The 13,150-nt window shown below is 39.5% G+C and overlaps 1 protein-coding gene across 6 annotated transcripts in view; it reads right to left on the reverse strand.

Moving 5' to 3' along the window:
- The window catches only part of TPD52L1 (TPD52 like 1), a 106,654-nt gene that overhangs the window by 50,133 nt on the left and 43,371 nt on the right, over positions 1 to 13,150 (reverse strand). Inside the window, exon 1 of one of the 6 annotated variants that reach the window (XM_012475714.3) lies at positions 8,689 to 8,737. The exons of the other annotated variants lie outside the window; for them this stretch is intronic. The gene's annotated coding sequence lies outside the window, so the exon portion shown is untranslated. Of the gene's footprint in view, positions 1 to 8,688; positions 8,738 to 13,150 lie in introns of those variants that run through there. 6 annotated transcript variants of the gene reach the window in all.

A 13,150-nucleotide genomic window follows, 5' to 3' on the forward strand; every position in this document is an offset into this window, starting at 1 on the left:
ATTAAACAGCATGCTTTTCCTTCATTTGCTAACAACTTATATCTCACCTATGATTGAATCAGGTGTGTAGTAGAAAGGTCTTTAAGTGTGTTTTTTTCCTGTTGCCCTGACGTTTTGGCAGAGGCTTCAAATGCCAAGATCAACACCACAGGAGATGTATATCCCCACATCCTAAAGGCAATGCTTGAAATCTAATATGTGAACTCTAATGCGTGACATGCTGAAACAGTTTAAAAGTGGTTCTCCTGGCCTGGGGATCACCTACCGAACCTTTGAGAGTGGATGAGAGTGGAGCAGGGAAAACTCTTACCTCTCAGAGATCACCACTGCAACACCCATGCACATTTCTCTGGATCTCTTCCTACATATTGCAGCACACAGATTTTTTTTCCTCACATTTAACATCTTTTAAATCAAGATGGCAAGCCAGGTGCGATGGCTCACACCTGTAATCCCAGCACTTTGGGAGGCCGAGGTGGGCGGATCACCTGAGGTCGGGAGTTCGAGACCAGCCTGACCAACATGGAGAAACCCTGTCTCTACTCAAAATACAAAATTATCCGGGCATAGTGGCGCATGCCTGTAATCCCAGCTATTTGGGAGGCTGAGGCAGGAGAATTGCTTTAACCTGGGAGGCAGAGGTTGTGGTAAGACGAGATTGTGCCATTGCACTCTAGCCTGGGCAACAAGAGTGAAACTCTGTCTCAAATAAATAAATAAATAAATAAGATAAATGAAATCAGGATGGCTTTCATAATCAATTATGTCTTGCCATTAATTAACAGCATTTTTTCTTTCTTAGTGACATATAAAACAATGGGCATTTTACATCTTTAACATATATATTATATGATTGATTGATAGATCCATATATCTAAAAAGAGATCACAGTATTTTGTAACTTGATTTTGTTTTCAAAAAACCTTCTCCTTTTACCTTTCTCATCTCATCTAAAACCTGACCATATCAAAAGTTCCCAACTGATCCCATAATTTATTTAGAGCTAGTTTGCCCAAACCAGTGTCCACTCCAAAACTACATACTTGCCTAGTTATGTGGCTTACATGTCTTTACCTGACTAATGACTCATGGAAGAGACCCGGCTCTGTCCTGCAGAATTCATCCCGAGATTTTACTTAATGATCCATCAGGTGTTGCAAGACAGTATAGTGATATTGGAAAGGGTATAACTTTTGGGAACAAACCAATCTCAGGAAGAATTCCAGCTCCAACCCTTTTCAACTTTGTAACTGTGATAGTTGAAATGTCAGTCTTTTCAACTGAAAATGGGAATAATAATGCCTACCCACAAGAATAAATTGTGAGTGATTACAGTTTTGCAAAATGCCCAGCATAGTGTCTGGCATATAATAATCAGTTAGCACATTAGCTCCCAATCTGGTCATAAATGAGTAACATTCTTCCTTGATCAGAATTATTTATAAAATTGAAGCCCTACAGAAGAAAAAACAGAAGCTATTTTCTATCCTCAAGAAGCAAAAATATTTCACTGTGGTGCCACCCATATATATATACCTTAAGTAACATCAGTATATGGTAGTCTGCAATTACATACAAAATGAATGCCTTAGAGAAATATAAACCCACAGGCCCATGCTTAGCTTCTTATTCTAGTTTAATCTGTCCAATCCTTAGAAGGAAGCCCTGTATTCATTTGGCATTACCTCCTCTGGCTACTGCTTAATGGACTGAGATGGGCATCTGACCCAGGGGTGTTCTCTGGATTCCTCTCTTAGGATTTTGAGCTAAGAGACACAGGACAGTTAAGGCAGTAAGATTAAATGAGGTATTGTAGGCCTCACTGTTCCTCTGAGCTCTCTTAGGTCATTTGTAAGTTCATTCTTTCATTTATTCATTCAACAAGCATTTCTTAAGAATCTATTAAGTACTGTGCAGGTCTCTGAGCTCATCGGAATTTATAATTTGGCCTGGCCCGAGGCCTGATTATTTGACTTCTCCTGAACTTCCTTGAGTTTTCTCTTGATCCTTAAAATAAGCCTCATTTTTCATTGGCACTAGTCTGAATGTCATGTTCTTTTTTTCAAAGAAGAGCTCTGAGTTAAACAGAGACTAATAATATCATAGAATTCAGGTGAAAGAGAGATCATTATGAACTCTCTACCAAGTTTCATCTCTGTGACTTCAATGACTTGCCATGAACTCAAATTAAATTAATTAGAAATTCAATAAATTATTTGTTGCCCCAATCAGGCTTTCTCTAACCCTGCAGAGGTCACTTTGTCCTCTGTACAGAGTTTTTAAGATCTTGTCTGCAGTAAATGGTCTAGGAGTCTAAACCATACCTGAACAATATGACAATTTCCTTCTTTGCTTTCCCTGAGCCCAGTTGCCTTCACTCTGAAGAGGGCCAGGTGTGGGGCACTAGTGAACAGGCCACACAGTGCCCCCAGCACACTTCAACACCGTGGCACTGTTAAGGCATTTGGATTCTCTGAGACAGATGGGACTGTAGCTACCAGTTGTTGGTCTGTGGTCTCTATTTGGATTCTGAAGATAGGTCCGGTAATTAAGGTGTGAACTTTCAGTAGTTTACCTGGAAACATTCTCTACATGCCTAGAGAGAAGTTCAGGGATGCTGGCTCAACCACAAGATCTGGAGACCCTTCTGGGACTATAGTGAGTATCCCTGGAGTGACCAACCAGGAATTTCCTGGAAGTGAGGATACAGGACTTGTTTCCTGGAGTCTCCTGAAGCTTGGCGTAGACCCCATGACTGTGGGTTTGTTTTTAAGCTACATTTTTCTTCATCTGCCCTGAGAAATGCCAGATGGGCATTCTCTACTCCAATGTTTGAGGCTGAGTTCAATGTGCCTCCTGACCCTTCATGGCTAGGGCCTTCTGAGAGCATAGGCCAAGATGGAAACCACGGTTCCATTTGAGTCTTATGGCCATATGGCAACCAAGGGTTATATGTCTCCAAGTTGATGATAGGAGGCACTAGGGATTAACCCTGAAGTCAAGGATCTAAAACAAGTTGGGCTGCCAGACACAAGGCCGTGTCTCGGAAATAAATAAAGCTGTGTCAGAGGCACATGGTGGAGAAAAAAGATTTTGAGACTCTGAAGACAGTGCTCAGCATTGCTTGCCTCAGCAGCTCTGCATGGCTTCTACAGCTTTGAGCTGCACCTTGGGCCTGCTGGCTCATTCCCGCTTTTGGGACTGAAAGGCTCTCTTCACTGGTGTGAGGGCTCAGGACCCAGACTCTCCCTGGGAGTGCTGTCACCACACAGCACTCTCTCAGCACCTGGCCCACTCTCAGGCACTCGTGACTTTCTCTCCTGTGTTATGTTTATTTGATTATGAGTCTTAACTCCCTTACTACAATGTAAGCAACTGAATGATAGAAAATCAGTTTTGTTCACTTGGAACCTCCACATGTCCTAGCATGAGGGTATAAGGGCAGACCACAGCTAAGGGCAAGTGTGCCTAGAGCCACCAACAAGACAATGTCTCTAAAAATAGGGACCCAGGATCAGCCACCTGACTGTCATACTAAAGTGTGCAAAAAAAGGCATTAGTTGGTAACAGATGTCAAGAGACTGAAAGGGTGATGCTCCCTCCTCCACCAGTCCTCTCTGGGAACTATCCATCCTTCTTAGAGGAACAGTTGCTTGCATCTTCTCCTTCAGACTGATATCCTCTGACAGACAGCAGTTTCCCTCCTCTTCCCCAGATCCTAATCCTTTTTCCTCTACCCTAGAAAACCATCTTAGATGACTATGTTTATTCCTCCTTATCCCCAGCTGAATCCTAGTAACATAGATAAAGAATTGCTATCAGGCTGCTCTTTGTTGCTCTCTAATGATACTTCTTGGCCTTGAGAGACATTAATGAGGGACCCAAGACCTTCAATTGCAACTAAGCAGCATAATAATCTACTGTTCTTAAACTTTGTTGAGTTCTTCTCTATGATTCATGCCAAAATGTATCCTGAAACTCAGACAAAGGATGTGCCCTGACTCTGAAACTATATTGAAAAGGGGATAACTGCTGCTATCACTGTGGGAACTTTCTCGAAGCAGCTGCTCAGTTCCTCTCTTAAGGAAAGAAGTAGAATAAATGTATGTTTCTTTTTAACCACATGCTATGCTCCATGTGTGTTACATATCATATCTTGCCTCGTTTTCCCCAGAAACACATTAGGCAGGTGGCATCAAGCACTATAAAGGGTCTGAGATTTTACTTAACTTGCAAGCTAACGACTTAGTCAACAACAGTGTCATGGATGCTGTCAGAAATTTCCAGACTCCTAGATCAGAGACTCATAGCACAGCAAATAGCATGAACATCATGTTCCAGGGGTTCCCCTTGCTACCAAGTCCCATGGAGGGCGAAATGAAGGGACCTAGATGGCTACTGCACACGCAATGGGTTTGCATCTCAGCTGAAGAACCCTAGGCTCAGTGAATCTGAGTCTTTTCTAACAGGCAGTAAGCAAATCTGCTGGCCCTTTGCTCTGGAGGAAGAAGCAAAACCGACTTCTGCTCTAGAAAGAGACACTGTCTCTGTCTTCCAAAGTTGTTCACTATAAACATATTTGAACAGATAGTCCAGAAAAAAGACCATCAGTGTCTCTGCTTACAAAGTGTGTAGAAACACAAGAGATCTATGGAGAATCATCTTCCATAGGTGGTATTTTCTCATTTTCCAAAAAGGAAATGGTGGTTCAGAAAGTTAAATACATTGCCCAAACTTACATAGCTGATGAGTGGTGAACTTGGGATTTTAATGCAAATCTGTTAGGTTACAGAATTCATGCTATTTTGACTTGACCACAATAGCGCATGAAGAAATTAGACAGAAACTGAAATGTCTCCCTATCCCATCCAAGAACCCATCAAAAAATCTGGGCTGACTGAAGGCCTAGGCCTAGAGCTTTAATAGCTGCTGTCTCCTCACTTTGACCACTGGGAAGGAACCAGGGTGGCTTATCTCTCCCAGACTCTTTCTAATAGGCCTTGCTCAACCAATGTTTGTTGAATTAATCCCCTAAGACAAAAAAAAAAAAAAAAATCCCACACAAAAGCAAAACAAAATCAAGTCTTCTTTATACCCTTCTCATAATATCTGTCATGTCTGTTTGTCAATAACAAAAAAATAGTTAATGTTCTTGATGCATCGACTCCAGGAACTTCCTTCTCTGAACAAACTCCCAGACTACATGAGGAAAAATAAAATAACCCTTTAGTTTTCATTGCTATATGATGGTGATGTAGGCTTTCATCACCACACACTCAGACTACTACAGTCTTAGCCAAATTTCATCTTCCTGCTTGTATTCTCCTTCCCCACCACCCAGTCTACACAACATTCAATATTTTGAACACATTGCTTTCATCATGCCAAAATCCAGTTCAAAAAACATTCAGTGGATGGATTCTCCATTGCTTCTGGCCTAGATTTGAAAATTCTTATACAATCATTCAAAGTCTTCCACAGGTGATTCCACCTGGACTGCCTGTGATGTCCCTACCAAAGCCTCTAAGCCAGCCAGGCTGCCACCTCAGTCATGTTCCATTCAGTCCTAGCTTTTAGTGCCATCTGTCACTCCAGAAAACCTCTTTTTTTAGCCAGGCCTGGTGACTCATGCCTGTAATCCTAGCACTTTGGAAGGCCAAGGCAGGCGGATCATGAGGTCAAGAGATTGAGACCATCCTGGCCAACATGGTGAAACCCCATCTCTACTAAAAATACAAAAATTAGCGGGGCATGTTGGCACGTGCCTATAGTCCCAGCTACTTGGGAGGCTGAGGCAGGAGAATCGCTTGAACCCAGAAGGCGGAGATTGCAGTGAGCTGAGATCATGCCACTGCACTCCAGCCTGGCAACACAGTGAGACTCCGTCTCAAACAAACAAACAAACAAACCTCCTTTTCCTTTGTTTCTTTTCTAAGAATCCTACCAAATTGCCAACAGCACTAGAATAATGAATGTCACAATCTGTGCTTTAATTTGATCTAAAATATTTTTTCATCTTATATGTATATACATATAAAATTATACACATTACTAAATATCTTACCACTATATACTATACATTACAAATTGCATTATAAATTGTACTAAGACACAAAATATTACCTATTACTATAATTATAAACACTTTATGAAGAAAATATTTCAGACACTGTCCTATAAACATTTATTGTCCTTCTGAAAATATAAAGAACACATGAGTCACCACTATTAATAGTACTGTTTTCTGAAGCTTTGGTTTCATTTAATAAAGTGGCTAAAAAAAGAAATTATGTCTGTAATGCTCAGCCTGAGAATGTGCTAATCAGTTGACTATAGAAGGAGTTTATGCCTTTCACCAAGAATTTTATTTGAAGAATAAAGTTCTGAAGTTGTAGCAGATTAAATTACACATCTTTTCCCTTTTTAAAAAAAAAAAGTTGCTTAGGTGACAATCCAAATAGTTAGATACTGATTAAAATTGAAGCTAGTCTCAAAAGAAAGATGTGGGCTGTCCAAAATCTAACTTGGGTTAAAAGTGGAAGTGACGTGCTACTACATATAGAGATCCACAAGTATATGGAACTCTCTCCTTCCCTTTCTCATTCATCCATATGTATAAGGTGGCCATCTTCTGACTGCTAGGAAAAATATACCATTGATATAACAATCTCAGGTTAACCGTGTATTATTGAAGTCACCAAAATTCAATGAAATAGGAAAAATGGTAGAAAGTATATGGTACCCAACAGTTAACCAAGTACCAAATGGTCCTGAAGGGTGGACAGTCTTCCAGGAGCTCAAACCAATGAAAGGTTTCAGGTATATACATAAACTTAAATTATTATTTCTGTGGCCAAGACCTGACCAGGACTCCTACTCACCTCCATGGTTAAGAAACTCAGAGAGCCTGAACTGGCTGCTTTTACCTAAGTCCTCCCTGGTCCCATCCCTAGCTTGCGTGTCTATACAGAATGCTCTTGAAGGCACTGGAAGCTGTGGAAATTTGGAGTGATGGGAAGGACCACCTGAGGTGACACTGCTCAGAGGCATGGGAGTGGCTGGTGATTTGGGACATCATTTCACTGGGCTAACTACAGAAAATGTCCCTGCGTTAAGACCCAGCTTTCTTTCTTTCTTTTTTTTTTTTTTTGAGACCAAGTCTCACTCTGCCACCCAGGATGGAGTGCAACGGTGCAAACTCGGCTCACTGCAACTTCCGCCTCCCAGGTTCAAGCGATTCTCCTGCCTCAGCCTCCCAAGTAGCTGGGACTACAGGCATACGCCACCATGCCCAGCTAATTTTTGTATTTTTAGTAGAGATGGGGTTTCACCATGTTGGCCAGCCAGGATGGTCTCGATCTCTTGACCTTGTGATCCACCCGCCTCAGCCTCCCAAAGTGCTGGCATTACAGGCATGAGCCACTGCGCCCCACCAAGACCCAGCTTTCATTACCATCATTACTGTACAAGATCAGTCAAACTTTCAGGCTGGGGTCACCAAGTCAGCTGCATATTTGAGAGTTATCATACTCCAAACCTTCACCTGTGTTTTCTTAGGTCCAGAAATTGCATTCCACCAGTTTACACAATGGTGATTAGCCTCTTAGATGACAATTTCTACTAACAAATCTCCTGGGAGATTGATTTGACTAGTAGTAGACCAAATATCTTAAGGTAAATTCTGTGCTTTCTTTCCTTCCTCAGAACAATATCTACTTGAAAAACCAAATGAACAGCAAAAGATTATTTGCGAAACTTTGTGGAGCATAAAAAGAGTTCAATGACTTCATATCGCAGCACTTACTATGCTGTCTTTTAATTGCACAATTCATTGTCTTTTTTTCTCTAGATTTCTTCCTCTAGATTGTGAGATGCCCCATTCTTTGTATCACTGCTCCCCTGTTTATAGCAGGTGTTCAGTAAATATTTGTTGAATAATTTAATTAGCCATCATGGCCTTAGATTTGTACTATTCAAACGCCTATAAATTAAATCTGATAACTAGCCAGGGAAACACGTTTCTTCTTGAAGTGTTGAAGATAAAATAACCAAGGCTTATAGCCAATGTAATGGTCATTAGCAAGGGTAGCTAGTAACATGTGATAGAGAAGTAACACTCAGCACACATTAGTACACCAGCTCTACTGGAACCATCACTCCATTTTTGTTAATGCATTTTGCTCCTTCAAAGACTACATTAATCCAGAGTCTAGCTTTCATTCTATCAATGTTCTGCTTGAGCTCATGCCTTTATATGCTCAAGTAAAACAAATGCTAAATCCACAGTTTCTCAGAAAAACAATAAGTAAAGTGAAAAAGATCAAGATGAATCAGGCTTTTCATTACATTGCAGGTAACACTAGAATGTTAGTTCCACTTGGTAATTAAAGACACCCACAGCAGAATCTTATCCACCATCCTGACAAGTTGAAAACTGATGTATATCTGGGACTACTTGCAGGAGAAAGGTGTCTCTTCATGTCATTAGGACATAGTTGTGTTATATTTTCCAAGCTCCATCTTAATTTATGGTATTTAGAATATATCAATAAAAGACAGCTCTACTTGACTATGAATATTGTTGAAATTGTTTAAAAACTGTTTTAGAAGTAGGTCAAGGGAACAAGTATAAAAGACATCAGGTTTTCTGAAATGAAAGCCAGAAATACAGAAACTTAGGTTCCTTACAGAAACTTGTGGTTCCTCCACGGTCTGTGTAGAACTTCACTCCAGGGGGACCACTTGATTGCCAACCAAAGAGTGAGCTGCTCAGCCCCGAGCTTTTATTCCTGACCTGAGGTCACATGGTCTTACACACACACCAATGGCTTCTGCTGTGTATTAGCATTTCAGTGACCATGCTCAAAACCATGCAGACAAACAACAGCTCTGTTTTCAATGAAAAGATGTAAAATATGTATCACAAACCACTTCAGCTCCTCTGATCTCCTACACTGCAAATATAAGATTAAAGCATTTGGGATATTCTTCCTATTTCAAACCATTATTTGCTACTCTTGAAAGGGACTGTTTAATACACACAAAATACATGCATTGTGGCTAACACTGCAAGCCAAAACCATACAACTACCCAAAAAGTCATAAGAACACAACAGCCTCAAATTTGTGAAGAAAAACAACTAAACAAATAGTTATGCAAAAAGAAAAACAAACAAAAAATAGTTAACATTCCTGATGGATAGACTCCAAAACTTCCTTCTGTGAACAAACTCACATAGTGTATGAGGAAAAATAAAAACTATTGCAGAAATGGGTATAGACAAACTAAAAATAACCAGACCATCTAAACCAATAAATCATCCTTTTTCCTGTATCCCACCCTCATTTCCCAACGCTATCCCTGACCACACACACATATTCAAATTCACATGTCAAGGAACTGGAAAAACGAAGTCAAACCTGACAAAAGATAAACCCCATTGGGAGGCCAAGGCAGGTTGATCACCTGAGGTCAGGAGTTCGAGACCAGCCTGGCCAACATGGCAGAACCCCATCTCTGTTAAAAGTACAAAAATTAGCCAGGTGTGATGGTGGGCGCCTGTAATTCCCAGCTACTCAGGAGGCTGAGGCAGGAAAATCACTTGAACCTGGGAGGCAGAAGTCGCAGTGAGCTGAGATAGCACCACTGTACTCCAGCCTCAGTGACAAGAGCGAGACTCTGTCTCAAAAAAAAAAAAAAAAAAAAAGATAAACCTCCAAATTTAACACCCAGCCTTATATTTTCACCCTAAGCAAAAAGGGAAACAGTCTCACTTCTTATAAGAAAAATCCAGGGTAATAAATTATTCTGAATTCAAACTCATTAATAAAAAGTCACTCTTTTGAATTAAAATGAGATGTAATCTCTTCTTCTCCTCCTCATCCTTCTTCTCCTCACACCATCAAAAATAGAGCAGAGAACTGATTTTCCCCTTATTTCTTTGGTTAGCTGAGTAGTTGTGAGACACCCAAGCTATAGCTGAGGGTTCTGGGACCAGTTTCTCATCTCCTTCAACTCCTGATGGAGTGAGATGAACACAACTGGGCGTGCCTTGAGCTTCACTGGATGGGTCACATTCCATTTTAGGTCATTCCTTAAACGCTCACTGATTTTATAAAGTGCTGAGTCATCTTTTAGAGCTAGTTTAGGGAAAAAATTCCCTTGGCAATGAAAGATATTCTCTATGAACACAAAGCAGGAAAAAATGTAGCTTTTTTTGCAAGGCATGTTTTAATAAAGGGATAGATAGAAAGAAAGACTTCCTCAGACAGGCCTGGGCTTTTTCTCTAATCTTGCACAACTTCAAAGCTATGGTGAGGGTTAGGGAATGATGCCATGATGCAACCAATTCAGGGTCCTGAACATTTGAAAAGCATTTTTCAGAGGTATAGACAGTCTTCCCTTTACTTTAAGCAAATCGGTTCAGTAACATTCACATTTCTTCAATGTCTCTCATCAACTCTTTAGCATTCCAAATAGCTCCTACTGAAAATGTTCAGGAAAAAAAATCCCTTTTCCTCCTGAAATCTGGGCAGCAAAATAAATGCTAAAGGAGATAGAAATATGAATTTCTGAGTCGTGACATGTTTAGCAAGAATAAAATATACAAGAATTAGAAAAGTTTCACTCAAGTCACAGACAAGAAGATACAACAGTGAGATGAAATATGAAAAGACACTTATCCTCACTAGTCATAGGGAAGGCACAAATTAAAATCACAGAGATACTGCTTTTTATCTAAGATATGTGCAGAAAAGCCAAAATATGGCATAAGAGCCTGTGTTGGTAAGGTTGTGAAAAAATGGATCCTCTAACCACACACTGTTGGCTTTTGCACTGTGACATCTGATTGGGAGAGCCTTTGACACCGCCATTCCACTTTTGAGAATCAACCTCACAGAAAAAAAGGTGCAAACCTAAGGAAAGAGTTTAAATCATTATTGGTAGTGGTAAAAAACTGCAAAAACCTAAACATCCTTCAGTAGGGCACTAGTATTCAAATATAATATGCCCACACTGTATACTATTTTTCAGTTACCAAAATTGGTGAAAATAAATATAATGCAGAAGCCGTTGGAACCCCAAAGCACTTTAAGCCTAGAGAAAGATGTGACTGTGATCTGAGTCACACATGGTTATAATTTCTGTTTCTCAGATTATACATTAACTCACTTTCTTATTTTTCTTGTTCTCTACAATGGCTAGAGAGAATTAAATGTCCAGGACAAAAATCTCCTGCCTTCTTAGTGACCCTTGCTATAGATTGACTTCCTCTTTGGTGCCTTGCTGTGCTAAGACCACATGACAGAAAACCCATGACTACTATACCCTCTGTAATGAATGTAAAATGCACCCTTTCCAAAAAGAAACACTGCCTATAAACCAATCAAATTGCTGTAAGTATGTGCCAACCTTGCCTGAAAATGAAATCCTACTAAAAACTTCCCTGTCTCTGACTATATAAATGAAACCTTAATTTCCCTACTTCAGAACGCTGACTCCATTTCTTTGGGGTTGGCGTGTTTGAGTTGGCTATCCTCACAATATGCACTTAAATAACCTCTCCTCAAATTGGATTCTGACCCTTCTGACTACTATAAGTTGACAAAATAATGAATTAGATTGACATGTATTAACTAAGAGGAAGTTTCATTGCATATTGTTGAATTCAAAAATAAGGTTGCTGAGTCATGTTTGCATCTGCATCATTTGGGAGAGGAATAAAATACTATTTTTATGTGAACATAAATGTCCATGCATTTGTATGAGCATTGAGAAAGGTGAGAAAGGATATGCATCAAATTGTTAATGTTGGCTGCTGCAAAAGGGTGAGGCTGAACAGGGAGAAGATAGATGACTCAGTCTGTTATATTCCTCTGTATTACTTGACTGATTACAATAAGCACATATTTAACTGTTAATTTTTTTAAAAAAAATTGTATTTACTCATTCTGGAGATAAATGACTATTGAGGAACATTAAAAATTAGGACACACTAAATTATTCAAAAACTATGCATATCTTTTGTCTCTAGTTTCTGAAAACATTTCCAATATTTCATATAGATTTTTTTACAAAGAAAATACCTATGTAAATCTGTTTGCAGCTAGTACAATTACAGATAATCTTGAACACATTTTTTAACAACTGACTGAATCTAGAGCTATTTTTTTAAATAGATCAAATGATCTGAAGAATTCATTAATGGAATTTATGGCATGCTGAACATAAAAGCAGGAAGAGGCCTATGTTTTCTTTAAAAACCCTTCCCAGATGGCAAACAAAGCTCAAAAATGAAAGTCTGCAAATAAGACGACTGAAAGAAGGGCTTAACAATCAGTGGCTTTGAAAACACATGTTCCCTTTTAAAAGGTGGCACTTCAGAAGTTTAGCACAGTCAAGCAACTGTGAAAGGTAGTAATGACCCTGTGTCTCTGCTAATCCAATCTAGGCAGTGAGGTGATGAGCCACTGACTAAGGAGGCTTCCCCTAACATAATGGAACAACATGGAAATACTATGAAAGTCAAGCTTTAAAATGTACTCTGAGACTCCAAAGCATTTTTATGTATTTTATACATTTTTATAACAAATAATTTGTAATTTTTTACCATGTTATTTCCTATAATTTGTGCTATAAGTGCTCAATTTCAGCACATTTAATTTGTATATCGTAGGCAAGCTAAACTTCATATCTCCTTTACTTTTATTTTGTTTTTTTTTGTCAGAGTTTTGCTCTTGTTGCCCAGGCTGGAGTGCAATGGCTCAATTTTGGCTCACTGCAACCTCTGCCTCCCAGGTTCAAGTGATTCTCCTGCCTCAGCCTCTCAAAGTGCATGCCTGTAATTCCAGCTACTTTTAGTAGAGATGGGGTTTCACCATGTTGGTCAAGCTGGTCTTGAACTCTTGACCTCAGGTGATTCTGCCCACTGCGGCCTCCCAAAGTGTTGGAATTACAGGTATGAGGCACCACGTCCAGTCTCCTTTACTTTCATTTGACTGAAAATAATTTTTTCTATACACAGAATTTAACATGTGACTTTTTCTTGATCCTACACGCCAGGCAAATATCAATAATTAATTTAGTAAATTGTACAAGTCTAACAAAACATTTTTTATACTATATTATTGGTAAAAATGAAAACCAACA

The sequence above is a fragment of the Aotus nancymaae genome, unplaced genomic scaffold, assembly GCF_030222135.1.
Source record: "Aotus nancymaae isolate 86718 unplaced genomic scaffold, 86718_ANA_hifiasm-v0.15.2.pri h1tg000040l, whole genome shotgun sequence".
NCBI classification, from domain to species: Eukaryota; Metazoa; Chordata; class Mammalia; order Primates; family Aotidae; genus Aotus; species Aotus nancymaae.